Genomic DNA, 22,169 nt, shown 5'->3' with positions numbered 1-22,169 from the left:
TGGGTCAGTATTCATTTACACTCTAGTCCATTACTGACCGTATGTACCAAAAGTACAGATGAGGTACCTTCTGTACCGCAACTGTTTGATAATTCCCCCTGTTTACAGCCCAAGTCTTATAGTCATGACATTACACTCATTTCACACCTGGGTGATAATCCACAGGAGTTTCAAGACTTTTCCAAAATCACGTGCCAGAAAAGAATTCTCCATCCTTACCTTCATTACCTCCACAGGAAGAATTTCACACTAAAAGACAGTTTTCTTTGCCCTTTTCAGTATACCAAACCAATTCAGGTCATTCTGCATCAGCTGTCTTCTCTCTTCCAGCAACTGCCATATTCCCAATACTTGCATTACTTTAAACTTCACCAGTGCTACACGTCTTCTTGTTAAGCCAATTCTAGAAAGAGATAAAGAAACAGGAAAGATTTCAGACAGGAGTCATTTCTTCCTGTTTACAGTTTGGGTTTGAGACACACCACTTAGCTATTTTTCACCCATATATTGTATAACAATTTGATTTTGTGTCATTTTTATTCCTAATGAGAAAGTTGTGTAGTATTAATGCAATGTCTTATCAAAGTTTAATTATATTGCCATTAAATTATCAATGCTTTGGATTCAATAGTAACAGACATTTCTATAGAGGTATACTGGCTAGCGCTATTTTGTCCAGGACTGATGCCAGACTGATAGGCCAAGAACAACCAAGAATGGTCTCTTATAGTGTATTTAAATGTTGCAAACTTGTTTTCTTTCATTTCAGGGAAGTTTGTCATGATTTTGAAAACTTCCTGAAAAACCGTCATCAATGACCCAGGAAGGCTCTTTGCAAATTATTTAGATCTGTAGACACAGAATATTTTCCTTTTAATTGTTGCTGTTGAAGAACCTTCTGACCTGCTCTTCCCCTTCTCCCCCCCTGCAAGAAACAGGTCTCCAGTATCCATTTGAACACAGACTCAATAAAGCACAGGGGTCCATGCACACAATGCTGTGTAAACCCATGAAAACTGGGTTAAGGGGGCGTGCCTCACATTTTTATTTATATTCTTTTAGGCCCCTGCTGTTCCCTAAAGAGTGCTAATACATTAGCACTGTGCTCATGAAGTTAATTATGTTTAACTGAACTTCTTAAATTACGTAAGCAAGCAGTGAACAAAGTGAAGTACAGATTGGTTTAAAATGGCTAATATCTGTCCATTGGCCAGGGAAACAAGATACTAAGGTTGCTTTCATTTTTTGTCTAGCCACGTCATTTTTCTTTAACACGAGCATATCTCATGCTCAGTATCTTGATCATGGATTAGATCATTGATTTGTAGACATGTACTAAAAAATTCCTAACTAGTTCCCAATTATTATTCCTATTTTTCTGCCCGAATTCAGTTCGTAAGGCTAATAACGGTTTCCGCTTTGAGAAACTGGCAAGCGCTGAACGTGATTTGTCTCTGAGGTACCAGTCATTTGGCAACAGGATATGCCATTTTTAGTGCAATTTGACACTTCCTCTCCAATTTTCCTCACTCAATACTTCCTGATTATCATTTTTACTCCAGTAATAAAAACCTCCCCCTCAGGTGTCATTAATAGTAACTCAATCAAATTAACGTCTATGAATAAGCAATCATTCTCTATTTTGTTACCCATGAAGCATATGAAAGAATTTAGTTCAACTTCTTTGATTAGTTTTGTAAATGCATGGGTCTGTTCCGGATTTGTACTCCTTTGGCTCTACCATCTACTTTCTGTTGTTGTTTAACATCTTTCTAATGCTTTTTTGGCTTTGTTTGCAGAATGACTCCAGTAACGAACAGGCCTCTTTGTCACAGTTTTGCCAGCTATCCATCACCCACGTTTTGAAGGTGGTTAGCATTCAAAGACTAATCGCCATTCTCTGAGGGCTTTAGCTGCTAATAACAAACCCCGTTACTCACTAGAAAACCTGAGGGATGGTAGAATAAGATTTTCAGAATGAAATAATGTAACTTTTATTCAGCAAATTGTATTAGGTGATTTGGTTTCAGAATAGCCATTGGGACCCTGGGGATTCAGCAAATATTGATCATTCTTCCACTGATGCTAAGGATGCAGTTAGTCAAGTGGTCAATACTATCATGGGTACATATTTCTACAGCCATATAGCATTCAGTAGCTTAGCAAAAAACCCTCACTTCATTGTGATGGATTATGATGCAATACCTATCAGTATTGTCACACAGGCAATCACAGACTGTGTTTAAAAAAAACCAACCCTACTTTATTGAGAATTTTGCATAGGGTAATGCTTACGTGGGCAATCAAATCTCTTGAATAGGAAGGGTCAGTTGCTCTCTGAGTGACAATGAGACTTATTTACAAATGTCCTTCCAACAGCGACTCCAGATGAATTGAGGGAAACTCCCTGAACTTCTCTTCAGCTGATTTCTTATATCTATCTGGCCTCGTTGTACTTGACTGCTCCAGCCCATGCGTGAAGCATCACTATTTACTACCCTACCCTACGCAAAAAGCTTCTCCTATCTGTCTTAGTTAACTACAAAAGACTGCCCTACATGATCATTTCTGCACTTGCAAGAACAGTTTCTACTGACTATTTGCAAGTGTCTTATCTATGTCCAGTTTGGTCGGTTCTGCAGTAGAAACCACCCACACTCTCTAGCATGGCCAGGTTCTCCACTCAGCTCTGATGTTGATTAACATGGAGCTGCCTGGGGGGAACCTCCAGGACTTTCTGAAATCCCTGCCTGAAAAGCTGTTGTAAGAAATAGTCAAATACTTTGTTGAGAAGGTGGTTATGATTCAGAAATCACCTTGTCTCAATTCGATCCACTGTCTCAAACCAGTTGATTGTCACACCTAGGCAGACACATCAGTGAGATCCTGGACCATCCAGGGAATTAGTAAGTTAAGTGCACAAGGTCTGCACATGGGTACAGCCCCAATATCGAGCTACAGCACAATTACAACTATAGGACAAACTTGAGTTTCATCCTTGTATCTCCCCTTATGGCTTAAATTTGATAGCTTTTGCCACTGTATGATCCTTCTTTTTTTTAAGAAAATATTTTACCAGTAATTAGATATATTAATCCCAGTTCCAACCTCATCAATTTTAATCATGTTTGATCATAGCCCAAACTGAGGCCATACTATTCCTTTCTTACATCCACCAGTAATAGTTCAAACAAACATTTGGTTGGCTGCATCGTCTTTCACACTCTTCTTAGCATGGGCCATATTATGCCAAGGATTATTTTAAGTAAAACTTTACCACTAAGTCAACGCGCAGGTCTGAAAGAAATTAGTAATTTAGTAGGAATCTTTCTTTCAATTGATAGCAAGGAGACTTTACTTGTCAGACAGTAGAAGCTACTCTTCATTCCCAGTGTTCATGAAACTAGGACATGAGATTTCTAGTATTTATTTTGTTTTTCTTGTGAATAGCTAAAAAAAAGACTATTAAATGCCTAAGTGTTCACAGCAAAACCAGAATACATAAATTCAGTTATTGTGCATAAACCTCTGCATTTTTCATACCTTTATAGCAATAATTTATCAGCTCTACAAAACATCAAAATGCTGTACTCATTAGCCATCTTTAATTTTCCATGTTTTAATTTATACTGACTCTTTTCCACTTAGATAAACTTGTTTAGTTTGTAGACTGTATGCAAAGCTGTAATCAATAAAAATCCATCTAGTACTAAATTGTAAACTAACTATGTGGATTATTTCAATGTCCCTTTATTTTTCTGTAAAGTCACGCCGGATATTAAGCTAATGCCCGGTTGCAAACCCAGAACATTAAATACACGTGTTTGTGTGATACATACGCATGTATCTTACACAGGGTTTCACGGGGGTTAGGACTGATTTGAACCTAAAGGCCTCAATCTTTCTTCCAGCTATCTCACAGCAGAGCAGAGAGTTACCATATCAAAGTGAAATGGTAATTAGAAGTAAATTCATCACAAAGTGAGTCAGAGAATGATTTGTTCAGGGGGACTGAACATTCTAAATGAGCACATCTGAAATCCTCTCTAAAGTTACAAAGATGCACAAAGTAAAGAGGTACAAAGAAAGACAAGTCACAATCTAAAAACAAAGCATACAAAGGCGTTTTTACTACTCACAGGGTTTAGAAGTGTAGTATGTGTTTTCCTGACACAATAGGAGGATTCTTGAAGAGACAAAAAAAAGTGGGAGATGGGTACTACATAAATTTCTGCTTCTTAAGGTTGCCCTTGACAATAGGAGCCCAGTAGGTGTTGAGTAGTTGCCCTTTCATCACTTCCTGGGTTTCTCCCTCTTTCCTTCACCTATTAAACCATCTTTATCTCGACCAATGAGTTTTCTTACTTGTGATCTTCCTATTCTCTATTCCTATTCATCCTGCAGGAGTGGGAGGGGAAGTGAAGTGAGCAAGCGACCCTGTGGATGCATAGCTGCTGGCCAGGGTCAACCTACCACAAAAGGTAATACCATATCTTCATCCTTTTTTCCACCTTAAATATTTTACATATTGCTCTTTACATATTGCTGAAATCAGTAATAGCTCTAAAGCCAGAATGAATTTAGAAGCCACCTGGCAATATCCATATTATCAGTATGTAGGTTGCCTAACTAGTACATCATGATGTGTTTTAAATTTTGCTGCCAATCACCCTAAGTATTGGATGGAATGAGAGAGAGCATTAGCTACTATTTTACTTTTCTTAAAATCTGGTCAGACTTTAGCTCAAGGCAAGATCTGGTTCATATCTGAACATCTCCAAAGTTCATGAGAATTGACTCACAAGTTTTCACTCAGCTCTCCGTCTGTTTTAGAAAACATCAAACATCAAAAGACAATAAAATCTAGACTGAATAAGAGGACTGTAAAAATGAAGGTGACAAGCAAACAGTGACCCAAAATTTACATCAGTCTCAGAGATCTTCATATACCTGAATTTAACCTGCAGCAGTCTAGAGACATACTGCTTTTCTATGCTTCCTCTTACCCTTTCTTCCCTCTTCCTTATGCATCACCCTCAGTTACACACAAGAAATACTGCCCTATCAGATTAATATTTGGAAGCACAGAGTCAGCTGTGCTAGGTATAGAAAATAACTATTTTCTCAAGCCCTCGCACACATGCAGTGGTATGCATTCTGTCCGCTTTTATATTTGGGGGATAAGGGAATATCCTATTGTTCTTAACTGTTTTCTAATTCTTTTATCTTCATCAGCCAACTTGAATTTTGAGAAGAGCAGAAAGAGGTCTGGAAGAGCAGAGAGACTAAAAGACAGGAGAAATGTAACTAAGATGTACCATGGACAGAAATGATTAAAGGCTAAAATTAGGGAAAATCTTTGTTTGCTGCAAGCATTTGAAAACAAGAAACATACATTCTCAGCAAAACAAACAAGACTCGAAATCTGAGTTTAGGAACTGCAGAAATATGTTTCAGCAGACTGTAAGGGACTATATAAAATAAAGACATTTGCTACCAGCTGACTGAAATTCAAAAAAGGAAAAATCACCTCGCCACATGTAGTTGCATGGCCTGAGATTCAAGCAGATCACAATTTTCCTGACCGTTGCTAGATTCTATCACGATCAGGAAGCTTGAATTACCACTTAATTGCTACATCTGCAGCCTTCTACCGACAACAAGCTAGTGTTTTCTCCATGTTCCTCTCTCCATCATTGCAAGCTTTTTTGAATCAGAGACATGTAGCTCTTCAGCTTAGCATGGCCTTTGGGCAGTACCTACCCTGTTCCTTGGGGTCTAGCATTTTCTGATGTACCTCATTTCCAGAGAGCAGGAGTTAGATGTAAAGGCCAGGCCTACCTAACACATATGAGCATCACGTGCAAATCCTTCCGAAAGCCTCTCAGGAAGTCTTGCTGCTTCTTGAGGTAGACAGCAGATGAAGGTCACCACTGCTATTTTCCCCTACCTACAAGCAGCAACACCCCTCCTGTTTCTTGGTGGTCTGTAAGATAACTTGCAGCTAATCAGAAATGTCTTCAGAACCAAAACCTTTAATGGCTCTGAGGATCTCACAGTTAAAGTTCTCTGATGAAGCAATATCCTAAGCAGCTCAAAATGTACAAGGATCATTTATATACAGAGCAAAAAGGGTAAACTAACATTTGAAGGAAACACATTTTAAGCATATATTGCTGATTACAGCAATTTTCAAGAAGCAGTTAGTTCCTTTACTATGCAAATCTCTAGCAGTATATATGGTTACTGTTGCATACAGATCTAGCAATTTAAAGAAACAGAAAAGTCGCATATGATTCAGCGTGACATCCAGTACAACCACCTGTGCTTCAGCCAACGTTGCCCAAGTGGCACTGCGTGTGTCTGTAACGCAGATTACAACGTACTGTAGAAATACCTGAGCTGAACTGGAGAGCGGACGCAGGCTGAGATAGCACTTAACCTAACACAACCCGACTTTCCCTGATCTCTCTCTACACTACACAAGAATCATAAAAATAGCCCTAGTGTGAACATATTCTAAGTAATTCTAAGATACTACAATTAAATTGCATAATGTTCACAGAAAAATGGTCTCTTCGCTTTGCTTACTTGAACAACTGATTGTTCATAACAACATAGATTGAAGGCTGCTCCTAAAAAGTATTTGAAAAATGTTGAATGTTGTGGGTTTGTTTTGAAGCAAAATTAAACCCCACTAAAATTTCTTTTTAATGTTCTGGCTGGTTCAGTACGCACTGTCCTTGTTTCAAAACAAGGACACTTAACTGCAGACACCCAAAGCAACCATCACCATTAAAAATAAAATACTGCAGAAACAATCATGTAAAATATTGTATTATCATAGTAAGCCTCAGCTTTGCAGCGAGCTTTTGGTGTCTGGTACTGTCTTGGCTTTGTGTGGCAAGGTTTTGGTAGCGGGGGGGTTACAGGGGTGGCTTCTGTAAGAAGCTGCTGGAAGCTTCCCCTGTGTTCAACAGAGCCAATACCAGCCAGCTCTAAGACGGACCCATCGCCGGCCAAGGCCGAGCCAATCAGTGATAGTGGTAACGCCTCTGTGATAACATTTTTAAGAAGGAAAAAAGGTTGGGACAGACGGAAACGGCAGCCAGAGAGAGGAGTGAGAACGTGTAAGAGAAACAACCCTGCAGACCCCCAGGTCAGTGCAGAAGGAGGGGGAGGAGATGCTCCAGGCGCCGGAGCAGAGATTCCCCTGCAGCCCGTGGGGAAGACCACGGTGAGGCAGGCTGTCCCCCTGCAGTCCATGGAGGTCCACGGTGGAGCAGATCTCCACCTGCAGCCCGGGGAGGACCCCACGCCGGAGCAGGTGGGTGCCCGAAGGAGGCTGTGACCCCATGGGAACCCCGCGCTGGAGCAGGCTCCTGGCAGGACCTGCGGATCTGTGGAGAGAGGAGCCCCCGGAGCAGGTTTTCTGGCAGGACTTGTGACCCCGTGGGGGACCCATGCTGGAGCAGTGTGCTCCTGAAGGACTGCACACTGTGGAAAGGACCCACGCTGGAGCAGTTCATGAAGAACTGCAGCCCGTGGGAAGGACCCACGTTGGAGAAGTTCGTGGAGGACTGTCTCCCGTGGATGGGACCCCACGCTGGAGCAGGGGATGAGCATGAGGAGTCCTCCCCCTGAGGAGGATGAAGCGGCAGAAGATAACATGTGATGAACTGACTGTAAACCCCATTGCCCGTCCCCCTGTGCCGCTGGGGGGGTTGGTAGAGAATCCAGGAGTGAAGTCGTGCCCAGGAAGAAGGGAGGGGTGGAGGGAAGGTGTTCTGAGATTTGGTTTTATTTCTCATTACCCTGCTCTGGTTGATTTGTAATAAAGTGAGTTAATTTTCCCCAAGTTGAGTCTGTTTTGCCCATGACGGTAAGTGGTGAGTGATCTCTCTCCTGTCCTTATCTCGACCCACAAGCTCTTTGTTATATTTTCTCTCCCCTGTCCAGCTGAGGAGGGGGAGTGATAGAACGGCTTTGGTGGGCACCTGGCAACCAGCCAGGGTCAACCCATCACAGGTACGCAGGGAGGAGACCACAGCTATGTTTTAAATGACTACTGAAGATCAGTTTATTCAGCAGGAAACTTTAGGGAAGTCTGGAGGGAAATGCTGAGCACAACCACTGTAAAGTCTGAGCCGCTAAGGAGCGATAATTAAGAATCTTCTCCAGAGAGTAGGTGCTTAGCAGCACTCTTTCAAATTTTTAAGCACTTCTCTTTAAGACAAAAAAAGCCAGGTGCCTGCCTTTTCTTTAGCTTACTTGTGGTAAAGCCAGGTTGCTCTTTATCCCATTGCCCATTTTCTCATGTGTCTTAATTAGTCCTTCCTTCAAACTTTGTTCTAAGCCATGCATGCAGCTGAGGTGAGATTAATGGCCTGTCCTTTCCCACATCACTTCTTCTACCCCTTCTTAAATAAAGGTACTGCATTTGCTATTCTGGAGTCATATCCATTCTCCCCTAAGGTTTATTAAAAATATTCACCGGCAGTCCTGCAATTTCATGTGCCGGCTCTTTCAGCATCGTGGGATAGAAATTAGTTGGTCTCCTGACTTGAAAAGATTAAGCTCTTTGGGTTCTCATCTAGAAAGTGGTAATTTCTGCTTCCATAACCTCACGGCTGCTAGCCATCTTGCCTTTGCTCTAATGGTCAACATCCTAGAACTGCTAAATCCCAGCACAAACCATTCAGTTCAACTCTTAGCTATGCTTGGATTATATTCCTCTCTCCCTCACTGTACAACGAATCATTCTTCAGCCGTTGCTCTTTTTGGTTTAGAAGGCTGGAGAATCTTTTTCCATTTCCTGTTAATATTTCTTCCAAGGTCTCTCTCAGTCTGGTTTGTAGCAATTGTCATTTTATTCTGTATCTCTTGACTTCTCATCTAATCTGGCTTTTGGGAAGAATTTTCTCCCTTTTTTCTGTTTAGGGACTGTCCTCAAATCTGTGCTTTCATTCTTTGGAGTTTAAATCCTAACTGGAGTTCTTGGGCATTACAACCAAGCACTACGAAATAAGTAATACACAAAGAAATAGTGGAACCTACACATTTGAGGCATGACACCAGAAGACACAAAAGGGTTAAGTGGAGTGACTTTTGCCAACTGAAAAGAAAAACCCATGAAGATTGACAGATGTAACAATGCAAAAGAAATCCCAAGGCTCTCAGGTATATGATATGGTTTATGCACATGAGACTTCCCTCACTCAGACATTCAGATCAGGAAAAGCTCCACTGAAGTCAAAAGAATTACTTTCCATTAACTGTGGAGTAATACAGATGGGAGTTAGGACCGCTGAAAGGAAAGTAAATAGCTTTAAGATTTCCTTCTACATTTGATCTTATGCAATTCTTACTCACTCTCATATATTATGCTCTTCTGCAGAGAATCAGAAAGCAAATCCTAAAGACTGCATACAGTCAAACCCTATGTCAGGAATGTGAATTTGCTAGTGTTGAGATCCCAGACTTTCTGCAATACTTTTTCTATGGTCCAGGTGTGAGCCTTTCAAAAATCAATGTGAAAGGCTCAAACACTGTTAGGACCATCTGTGGAAAATCAAGGCAGTCCACGGCTCCCAACAGACACTACGCAAACCACTCTACACCACCTACATCAGCTGCTGCTGCCACCCAATACAGAGAAGAAAATCAGGAGCAGACAGCACTGCTGCTGTTGCTGTCAAGGATGGAGCTTTGAGACTTGCAGGTGCTCTTGCACTTCACGGTACATCCTTTTGGTAGTTAGGGAGTAAGAAAGGTGGCGGGTGTACAAAGGTGGTCCGTTGGGAAGTTTGAAAGTGGTTACATACATGAGCCCCTCAGCACTTGCACTCTTCTCCCCCTGAGAAAACTAAGGTTAAGAATTCAAGTATCAGTCGATCTCATTTTTTCACAGTTTCTCCGTGTCCTTGACAAGACAGAGAAAACAACAACCTGTAGTGGCTCTGGATACTGGGGTTTATTTATGAAGCAACATGGTTAGCGCTTTTGCTCTACTTGATTATTTTACGCACTCCCTTGCTTACTCCCCACCACAGCATTACATCCACTAGATCTTGATTTCCCTTCCCTGGTCAATGCTGGTCTGGAAAGGTCAAGTAGGAAGTCATGCTGGTTTGTGCTGTTCCATTGCTAGCAATAAACTCTCTCAGCCGTTACGAGCCAAAGTCCCTGGGCATCCCCCAGCATTCATTTCCATGTGTGTGTCTGATCTCTAGGTCTTCTTCCACTTTCAAGTTCTTACCCCCAGCCAGGACCTTCACCTTCTTATTTCCAGAGCCCTCCCTCCTTCTTGAAACCATTTCTTCCTTTCAGGAACCCTTCTTTTGGCCTTCAGGCCCTCTTCTTCCCAGGCCCCCAAAATGGCTTTTTTCCCAGTCTAAATAGTCTATGTGCAGAAGCTCAACAAGTGATCACCATCTGTACCGGTGGTTCTCTCTCATCTCTCTATATTAACTGGAGGATTCAGGCCATGACTCTTCAGTTTAGTCCAGATTATCAAAATTTAAATCCAGCCTGTACTGGTTGCAGCTGGCAAGTAGCAGACTTCTGCTTGACCGTTCAAAAGCTCAAATTTGGACATTCACTCCCCACATACAGACAACAAACTATTTTTCACCCACAACACTCCCCAGTCAAAGAGTGTTTCTATCATTTTCTTCCCTGCAAAGAAGCAGAAATCCTCCAGATCTGAACACAGTCACTGCAAAAACTGAGAATCCAGTAAATGAAATGTAAACAGGAGGTTTAATGTACCAACATGGAACATTACCTTCTTCTCTTGTGTCTTTAACTGTTAAAGTCTTTAGACTGAGTCTCCATATAATGAAATGAAGTTGTCACTTTGGCTTCTACTGTGCTCCACTATATTCACACACTTTTTTAAAATGCCAGCTATTTTTGTTTTAGTGTGTGTGGCTCTGAGGTATTTTAACCCCTACATTTTTTTTTGCAGTCCACAAAGGCACATTCATGCTATTACAGTGGTTGGTACTGAATCAAGACTATCAGATCAATATAAAATGCACACACAACCAGGCTAACCAGCCACATCATGACTTCAGTTCATTGACAGCCCCCTGGAAACTTTAAATGGATCACCTGGGAGCAGAGACTAGAATTGTAGAACTAGATGATCACCCTCTATTGAGAGCTGTAGTAGCCCAATATATTTACTGTAACTCAAGGAACATTTAGAGATCTACAGTTTATCGCTCTATAAAGTTATGCACCACAAACTCTGGGGAAAATATCACTGTAAATCTCAAGAGTGCAGTTAGGAATCCCACATTACTCAAATTCATTTAAGCCTTTCCTGTAGATTCTCAGACCCAGAGACAGTTTTCAGGTCTCTCATTAATTCTACTCACTGCTCAAAGTAAATCCATTGTACATAGTGGTGCAGACCACATTTAAATGTGGCCCTGGAGTCAGACCAGAAAGAAACAAAACTGCCCATCTGAATTCAAGGAGAGGCTAAGCAACAGGCACCATCGGGCTGAAGAGGTGCTCATATTTATCGACAGGAATGGCACAAAGTATTACAGAAGACCTGAGTATAAGAGAACTGAGAGAAGATTTCTCCCTGGGTGTACTGTTCTGACAGCTCTCTGAAAGTGGCACTAAATGCTAAAGTCAGCTGAGGTGTATTCATCCTCACTAGGAATAACAGCAGAAAAGGTGTGCACAATAGACCTTAACATTGAAAAAGAAAGAATTATTCAATCTCCAAGTGTTCATTTCACTCTCAGTAAGCAATAAATCCAGCTGACCTCATCTTGGGGGTGGGTGTAACTGTAGCTACAAAGGAGTATTAAAATACGGTGCTCTGACTGCATGCTGGGCTGGGTGGAGGTGGATCAATCTGGTTTATTGAACCTGCTGTCAAAACCACACTGCTGTAATTTGAATCCAACATGCTCTTTCCTAAAGAACTGTCTCTCCTCTCCAGACCCATGCTCTCCCAACAGTTTTTCAGGTGGCTCTTCTTAAGGTCCTCCTAGTCTCCCAAACTGGGTGGCCTGCTCTGTTAGCTGCTAGCTCTTCCCCCAGGGGTTTTGACACCGACAACGCTCAGGCCCTGGACGCCTGTGTAAGCGCAAGTTGAACAAAGCAACATCACCCACCGTCGTCTATCTTTGTTTCCAAAATCAGTTGAATTCCTGCTGAAATTCATCCCACCAGCTACTTGCCCTGTCTGATGAGACAGATACAGATGACAGAAAATAAGGCTGGCATGGAGAAGGATAACAGCAAGGAAACAGGGCTGCAGGCTTGTGATGTCTGTAGTACGTACAGGTATTTGACAGTAGATGGCCAACACTCTACAGATATTTCAGCTTTACCCAACACTGCTCTTCTTACCTGAACATGCAGCAAGGTTCCTATGAAACAGCTCTCCCTTACAGAGCCAGCTGCTCTCACCTCAGATCACATACACATACCATAGCAGGCCTGTCTGGCTTCTTCTCTGCCATTGCCTGCTGCTTAAACACCTTCCTCTTCCTCTCCTGAGCAGCACAGACTTTCTCTCTGCTCCATTGCACTATTCCTCCCCGCACACCCACCTCTCCCAGCAATTCCTGGTGCCTTCAGCTCTCGCGCTCGGGACCCACACAACCCACAGCTGAACGGTTCCTCACCTCATTGGTTCAGCCCTTCATAGAATCATAGAATCATTTAGGTTGGAAAAGACCTTCAAGATCATCGAGTCCAACCATCATCCATGCCCACTAAACCATGTTCTGGAGTACCTTGTTCTACGCACTTTTTTAATACCTCCAGGGATGGTCACTCAACCACTTCCCTGGGCAGCCTATTCCAATGTCTGACAACCCTCTCAGTAAAGAAATTTTTCCTAATATCCAACCTAAACGTCCGTTGCACAGAATCATAGAATCATTTAGGTTGGAAATTCTGCTCCAGTAATTGCAACATGTCAAGACACGCTGGTTTTACTGCCTCTCATCGCTTTTACAGCAGTGATTCCCCACTCCGATACCTCTGCCAACCCTTCCCGTGGGCTCTCTCACCCTCGGTAGCACTAATTCCCATGCACCAGCCCCATGAACTTCTCCCCTACCTTGATGACTCTTTCCTCTTTAGTCTCACCTATTGATATTGGTACAACTATCACTTCTCCTTTCCTTCACCTGCTGATCTGGCAATCCCAGCGCATCCACATAAACCCCTTCCTGCCTCCTCAATATTTCTGGAGGAAAAAACATGATCAGGTGTCTGCTATGGATTTGTCCTCTCAGCATTTAGTCCACTAAGCAAATCTCTCCTTTCACTTGAACTAAATCCCATGTTGTCATGGGTGAGGACTGCTTTGCTGTTGTTGCAGGTAGAGAATTATGTTTAATCAGAGTACAAACGGGTCAGGTGGACCTTCTGGGAGCAAGTGTGCACTCGGGGGGAGCAAAGCATCCAGCCTGATTGGCTGGAGTAGGCTGAGAGATGTAGCACAGGAGCGGGAGAGGTCAGCACAGAGATCCCATAGCCCAGGAGAGACCGAGCCACGGAAGCCAGCAAAAACTGACATTACCTGAAACAGCCACACAGCCATACCTCAGATGTAATGGGACGAAAAAGACACCAAGCAACCTGCAGAGAGCTCTCCGAGGAAGACCTGAGTTGTTAAGAAGCAAGCGTGAAAGAAGGCTACCACCCTGCAAGAGCACAACAGAAAGGGGCAGTTTTGTTTACAAACCCTTTTTATCTGTCTCAGTTGAAGTTTTCTCTGTTTTCAAAGATATCCTTCTAGCTTATGTTCTCATAAAACTTACCTATTGAATTTACAACACATTTTGGTCTCTTCCAACGTGTTCAGTGTAAGGAGCAGGTCACTTTGGGATCCTGTTGCACATTTCTATAATCCTTGCAAATTTACCACCACCTCTGGCTCCTCAGACTGACCCACCTTCCCACTTCAACTCTTGTTTCTGCACGGAAGCTGAGTGAGTGACTTCATGGGAGCACTGACACGATACATTATCATCTCTCTCTTCCTCATTTGCTTCCTTTCCTCTTTTCCTCTCCTTCCTCCAATGGATGCAGAATCTTGCATTTTCTTTTCTTCTCCAATCCCTTCATATGTCCCAGCGACCCAGCCTTACTGTTCTTCTCCCTTTGTTACCTCTCGACCCTGTTGGTTTTTCCCCTCAAATTGCAAGCATGTTTGTTGTTTCCATACCTGTGACCTCATTGCCTCCTTCCTTTTGTCACATCCCTCTTTGACCTTTCACTCCTGAGATCCTTAAATACACTGTTGATACCACCTATCAAGAATCCCTTTTCTACAGTTCAGCCTCAGCCTCTCCTTACCTAGCTGCTACGTTTCTTGCCCACATGCTCTGCTCAGCATTTACCAATCTCTAACAGCTGCTTCATAATTTTGATTTTATAACGAGAATCACATTTTCATGTGCTTTAACATTGTATCAGCTTTTCTGTTTCTGTGATTTTATTTTTTCTTTCTCTTTACTCTCATACTATCCCTGAGCACATCCATCTAACTCCCCTCTTTTTTGCAAGGAGTCAGTTCTTGTGCAGCACATCCAAGGGTAACATGAGATCAGAAATGCAGATATCTGCACCTTGCCATCACCTCAAGGACGTGTGTATACTTCACATTTGTCTCCTAGGCAAATTCATATCTTGGCCAACTTGTCAGTGATTCTTAGCCATGAGCTGAAGTGCAAGAAAACCTAAAAAGGGATTCCTGACCCCTCCTTTCCACCGGCCCTTTCTCTTTTTTTGATCGTTATAACTCACCATTTTGTTTGTTGTTCAGGATGATAAAACCCTGTCTCATCTTCAGTTCTGAGTACACATCCAACTTCTGTAGAGCTATCTTGTGTATCATTTTTGAGTTATAATCTTTCCTGTCTGGCTACTGTCATGCTACTAAAATTCACTTTCACACTCTCACTTCCATCTTGCTTACTGTAATATCATTTATTCTGGCTTTGAAAAATAAAGCCTGTACCTGTTCATAGCCATCCCAAACACTGCAGGGGGGATCATATTCCTAGCCAATCACTTCAACTACAACAGCTTTTTCACTTTGTATCCCTCTATGGACTCCTTCCTCTATCACAGAAGTCATAAGCTAATTTTCCTCCTTCACTTTTAAGGTATTTCATTACCACTTCTCCAAAATCTTTCATTACCTATTGAAAGACTACTTCCAGTCCCTATTGGGCTTATGACCTCTCCTGCCATCCTTTATTTGCTGCGGGTTTTTGAATTAATATCTTTCCACTTGTCTTCCTGCTGTTCCTTATGCCATTTTCCCTCTAAACTGTATATTCTCCTCAGCAGCAATATAACCAAAAAAGTCATACGCTAAGATGACAAAATATCATTTTCCTGTCCTTACAGTCTCTCGGGTAGCTGCATATGGTCACGTGTAGCATCTTGTCTACACTAAGCAGAAAATTCCTTAAAGCAAGACATTAGGTTTTTTGTGTTTCTATAGTTCCAAACACAGTGGGAACTGATCAGAGATGAAGGCTCCTAACTGTTAAGGTAATACAACTGCATGGTAGTGGCAACATCATTACAGGAAGAGGCCATTGAAGTCTATTCTTTGCCAGTTGCTTTTGCCAACATCTGGGTGAAAAAACACCAGCGGAGATCAGCATTAGGTCCAGTATGAAAGTACAAGTTCAATCATTTGTGCTGGGAGGAACATTTGGACTGCAAATGCATTGCATGCTTAAAAATATTTGATAATTCACTAAATCCAGAGGAATAAAAGCAAAATGATTCCACTGTGCCTTGTCTCAATCTCCTCTCTTCACAAGTCTGCAAAGTTTGTATTAGTCTAATGTCATCTACCTACGTGTCATTATTTCTTACATTGTGGCAGCACCCTCTGCACATGGACCAGGACCCCAAAGCCCCGGGGCTGTTCTCACACAGAACCAGATGGAGAATACGTTCTCAGCTACGTCTGGGTCTGTCCTGAGCAGCACTACAAGCCATGTTTTCAAAATTGACTCTCAAAAATAGACTGTCAAAAAAAAAGAAAAGAGTTTCTGTACTAAGTGCAGATCATTTTGCATACCATCTGCAGAGTGCTAATTATACACACCGTTGTTATTTGTCAGTATAAGATATTTCAGAATGATATCTGTAAGCCATCTGCCAGCTATCTTACTCACATTCTTTAGATCATCAGCAAGAAATCTTACACATTTTTTCCTTAGGTAACAATCTGCAATACGCAAAAGCAGTTAAATGGGAATGACTTTCTAAATATGGCTTCTTAACATATAACTGAAGCCAAGTGAACTCCAAATGAATTATTCTGAATTGTTTAAAAATGTCACATTTTAAGTCATGTTTTTGATACTGCATTCAGGTATTAGGCAAGAATTTCCATAGGTGCTTTATGTTATTTTTTTCCATGTCTTTTATGTGATCTTCAAATAGAAACAGCAAGGAATTCACATGTTTAAAAATAAAGTACCATTAAAAATTACATTATGCAAACAATTTATTTTATGTTCCCCTAACTCCAATCTTTGTATTTTGTACTTGCTTAATATGGAAAAGTTTTGTTGGTTTGGGTTTTTTTTTTTGGTTGGCTGGGTTTTTTTTAATGCAGGTGCACAACATTATTCCTTCTTGGGGAAACAGTTCTTTTGCAAAATTTTTCCTCCTTTCTTTTTTAATAACTCAACTGCTCTAAAATGTATAATCCTACCACACAATTGGTTTTGTTCTCGGTACAGGAAACAACACTGAAAGGAGAGGAGGAATTAAGAAAGATCATTCCCAAATAAACAACTGAAAAAGTGAAACACGTTCAATTCAGTGGCCATTACACCATTTTCCGCTATGACTAGAATGACACTGTAGAAATGATGAAAGGAGAATCTCATAAACAAATACAAAATATCTTTTATTCAAACTGATATGTAAGACTTGAAGAGCTGCATTCAGTTCCTGCCTGTGTAACAGATTCCTTGAATGACCTTGTGCACATTGTTTTGGGGGGGGAACCCACAAAAAATCCCACCTTAAAGCCACACAAACGGTTCTTAATCTCAGCCTTTGATTGTTTGGCTGCTAAGAATGCACATTATAAGAACCTCCACCACATCTTACTTAAGATGTACCCAGCACTCATGATGCCATCAGTGCCTCAGTTCTAGCATGAGTCACTGCTACTACTGTAAATTACATAGGGAACAAGACAATCTTCACCATACCAGTAATCCTGCTGTTGTTAAATTTGCTAAGCGTCATGAGACCTATGATCACAGTTGCTTATTGCTGCTGAATTTAAAGCATGAGCTCCAAAAAAAAAAAAAAACAGTGAGAAGTTGATCCAAGAAAATAATGATTTATCACATGCTAAAAAGAGTTATAAGGTTCAGTCAAATGGACTTTTGCTTCTGTTTAGTATGCTGCAACACAGGAAATTTTAAAAGAATTGGTCAGTCTCCTTATAACTCACTATTATTTTTGTAGGCATTAGGAGTACTGCCACAGTATCTTACTGATCTCACCAGAGATCAGCAGGTTGCCATAGTAAGTATTGTACAAATGCAAAACAAAAAAAAAAGGAATTTCTTCCACAAAGATGATAAAATTTAGTATAAGAAATTTAAACTTACACAGATAAGACTTTTTTTAGACCCTTTTCAGAAGATAATAAAGATGACAGGTAAATGTCTACAAACAAATTCTTGGCATGTAATTTCCCTAGAATCATGAATCAAATCATCCAGGTAGGCTCTGTCCCCATGCATAGCACCTGTCAGGATTTCCCAACAAATATATACAGAAACAGAAATCGCAAGAAAACATTCATGAAACCAGAATCAGCTCAGGGGAAAAAAAAAGAAAAGGAAAAAAAAAAAAGAAAGAAAAAAAAAAACCACAATAGCAAACCACCCACCCTTCAACACACAATCAAATGGGATACTTTCTACTCCCTTCTTAAGAACACAAGCTTCTACCTTCACCACCCTCACTCCATCTGATGGAGTTCTTCTACTGTCAGTACACTAAGTTTATATTTTCATTGCAGGAAAAAGTTGGCTATTTGACAGCAAGACAACTAACCTGATTTAGCTACAACATATTGTAAGAAAACCAGCTATATAGATATCACGTTAACATAGCTGGCTGAGGTCAACTGTAGTTGAGAGGACGATAGATTAATTTCACCTACGTCAAGGTAAGGACCACTTGACTCCAGCTAGGATTTTACCACAAAGCAGCTATCTGGAATTAATTATCACACTATAAAAGCACACCGTTGTGGAGAAAAGAGAATATATCATCATTGCACAGACAGACTGTAGAGACTTCATACAGGCCTATGCTGAGAGAAATGATATCCAAGATGGGCAGAAAACATTCGTGGCAGATGGAGGAATTGCAAATAGTGACTAGCTTGGGGTACTCTCTCATACGTCGCACCAGCTGGCCAAGAAACTACAGGTGAGAGGAGAGGACTGCTCCTCTTCTGGAGTAGAAATGCTACAGAGCAATGTGTGGTTCTAGGGAGCAGAAAAGAAGGGGAAAAAAGGGGAAGAAGCAAAGAGCGTTTCCTGTATTCCCCTAGCCACCCACATGTGGGGTCAGGCAGAAATTAACATGTATTTATTAAGTTCCATGGATGTGAATCAAGGCTTAATGAAACGAAAAACCATCAGCAGATCTCATCAGCTTGATACCACTTCTTTCCGCTAATGCACACAGAGAGTTTTAGGACTAACCTCTTGTTAAAAATAGGACTGCCTACTTCCCAGCCCATTATCACATAGCCTCTAATCTGCACCAAATCACACAAACATTCACAGCTAGAATATTATATTGTGTTGGTTCTGTTTCAGAATGCTTTTTTTTCTTTTTTTAAGGCATCCCACAAGCATCTCTGAATTTCCACTAAACCATGCTCTATCCCCATCCCAGCCTGTCTCTCAATGCTGAGTCTAGTGAGTGCAACAACAATAGAGCTGAGCGAGAAACATCCTGTTGAATCCATGACATTCAGAAATCAGATTGTTTAGGAGTGTGGACACCAAATCAGGTGGCTAATGCAAAAACATCATCCAGACAAGCAAGGCCTTTCTCACATAGAAAACAACCATATGGTTATTGTGCAGATGGTGTCATACAGATTCAGTACTCCCCAAGAATCTCTCTATTGCACCAGTTACACAATACACTCAGCTGCCTTCTCTTCCACTTCATTTATTTTGTTTTAAAATACTCTTATGCTTAGTACACAAAATCTTACTTGCCTGTTACATTATGGTTTTCACGTGTGTCACAAGCAGTGCCTCAAAGAGCTCACTGCCAGCGTTTCAAAGGGATGTAGTTAGTGCAAGAAAGAAAGAGAAGGCAAGACAAGATTGAATGAGATCATTTGGCTTCTGCTGTCAAGCAAGCACACAGAGATTCAACCAGAAACAAGTTTCATTTGTAGAGACTCACCTCTTGTTGGCTTTATGGAAGTGGTGTTAAGAAGGAATATCAATTACAAAACTGCAATGACTTATCAAGCTCAACCTGAAAAGATAGTCTCCCAACATAAGACAATATAGAAAAAGGCACAGACTATGTTTGCGGATGAGCGAAGAACTGGAGTAAAGACAGAATTATAAGCAATCAGGCTGGAAGTGTGGGCAAACGTGGACTTTCACAGGGCTTTAAGGAAAAAGACAAGATCTGAAACTCTACAGCATGGTAATAGAAGGGGGGAAAAAAAACTTTCCTTCCACATTGTCAGTAGACTAGTACAGCACGGGCGAAGGTATCAAGAAAGTCAAAAGATGGAAGTTTGCAGCAATTAAAAGGGGCTGGGGCGAGTTATCTGCGCTCTAGTTCCTGGCTGATAGAGACAGAGAGCTAGTCCTTCAGCGGACAGCAAAAGAAGACCCATCAAGATTGGAGCCTGACACAGGTGGGAAGAAAAAACAGCAAGTATTAGCACTACCATGTTACCATTCTGGGTGACAGGAGTAGTAGCCATTTTGTATTGTGGGGAATGAAGAAAGCTTGTGGGAGGGAAATCAGTTGTCCCCTGCATGCAAGATTCAGTAGTGGAACATCTACCCTGCCCTAGCTGGGCCTCGGGAAGGACAGCTTCAGGCCTGAGATGTCATGCAGAGCCCAGGTGCCTCCTTGCAGTGATTCTTCCAGATATTTGAATGTGTTGGTGCAATGATACCCAGGAAAGCCCAGACAAATTCAAGCATGTGTGATATACTAAATAAATAGCACAAGGTACTCTTTTAGCACTTCACAGTGCCTTGATATTGTTACCTCATTATTGCAAGCATGTATTTCACCATGCAGTCTCTAGCTTTCATTAAATCTGAAAAGAAAAACAAGCCCCACTTAAACTGTCTGTCCCTTGAAAGGAGAAACTGAAGAAGATAATGAATGAAGAAACCTTTAGAACTGAAAATGCATGCACCACGATAAATCCTTCACTGCCTCTTCTCTTGTATATATGCCTTATTTCTTCATTTCCAAAGGTCACTTCTTTTAGAAGCTAAGACATTGAAACAAAGGTAATAGCTGGCTTCAACAGAACAGGTACTTTGTAAATCGCACTTTGATTTTGATTCTTCCCCACACTACGAAGTTGAAAGCTTTTTAAGAAATTCTCTGTGCCAAAAGAGCAATCACTAATAGCAGCAGAAGAGAGATCTCTTTTTCCAGCCCAAAAGGGATGTGTCTGGAGAATGTCAGGGTATTCTGAGCTAATGCACAAAACAGTTCTATAAACTTTTAATTTTCATATTGTATAAAAGCTGTGTAAATAATCTACAGAGACAATTTAGACCCTTTTCTTGCTCACCATCTATAACTAACGGACTGCTGTTCATTTAGTACCGGGACTGTGCTTCGATCGCTTTTCCAAAGCAAAATGGCATTAGCAATCCTTGCAAATTGTTTAATTGATTTCCTTTAAGTAATCAAACTCTACTGTGGCTTTGGTGCTTCAATACCTGTATCTTACACTACAGTTATCTTACACGGTGGCCTTGTTCTCTTATTTTATGACTTAACTGTTACAAACGAGCCCTATAATTTATCCATTTATAATTTGACAGTCCTCATGCTCTCTCACAGAAATCTATCCGCTACATCATGGCTCGCACAGGCTTAATCATGTTGATACAAGACCAAATGTATATCTTAAAGAAGCTTTACCATCAAGTTCACAAGGCATTTCACTGGTTCTTAGGCCTCCAGCACATCAGAGTCAACAGATCATTCTTTCAACTTCTGTCTGTAACCCATATGAATCTAGACTATGAGGCTGAGGTTTGTCAGAATAAGTATCTCAAGCAACAGCTTAGCTTTCAGGCACATCTACAAGAAGTTCATTAAATTGGTGCTCTACATCACAACCTACATACCACTGCATCCTGGTTTTGGCTGGAATAAAGTTAATTGTCTTCTTAGTAGCCGGTATAGTGCTGTGTTTTGGATTTAGGATGAGAATATTGTTGGTAACACACTGATGTTTATACTAACTCAAGGACTTTTCAGCTTTTCATACTGCCCTGCCAGCAGAGGCTGGGAGTGCACAAGAAACTGGGAGGGGACACAGCCAGGCCAGATGACCCAAACGAGCCAAAGGGGTATTCCATACCATATTGCATCATGCCCAGTATATAAACTGGGTGAGATTGGCTGGGGGCATCATGGCTCAGGGATTGGCTGGGCATCAGTCAGGGGATGGTGAGCAGTTGTATTGTGCACGACTTGTTTTGTATTATTATTATTGTTGTTGTTGTTATTTTCTCTTCCTTTTCTGTCCTATTAAACTGTCTTTAACTCAACCCACAAGTTTTACTTTTTTTTCCCTGCTTCTCTTCCCCATCCCAGTGGAGGGGAGGAGTGAGCGAGCAGCTGCGTGGTGGTTAGTTGCCGGCTGGGGTTAAACCACAACACACTGAAGTATCTGTCAAGAATCTTTTCAAGAAATAATTTTCTCTTAGAAAAGCTGAGCTTTAAGAAAGCAAGAATGCTTTATTTTGTGGCAATTTTTGACCTTTCCAGGTCCTGGGGCTGTGGTTGTCCTAGCCTGTGAAAACAATGGAATTACGCTATAAGAAAGGGAAACCCACAAAAACATGTATTCTCCAGGCCAAAAAACCCAATTCCAAACT

The sequence above is a fragment of the Aquila chrysaetos genome, chromosome 13 (assembly GCF_900496995.4).
Source record: "Aquila chrysaetos chrysaetos chromosome 13, bAquChr1.4, whole genome shotgun sequence".
Taxonomy (NCBI): domain Eukaryota; kingdom Metazoa; phylum Chordata; class Aves; order Accipitriformes; family Accipitridae; genus Aquila; species Aquila chrysaetos.
Note: the sequence above shows the minus strand (reverse complement) of the source record.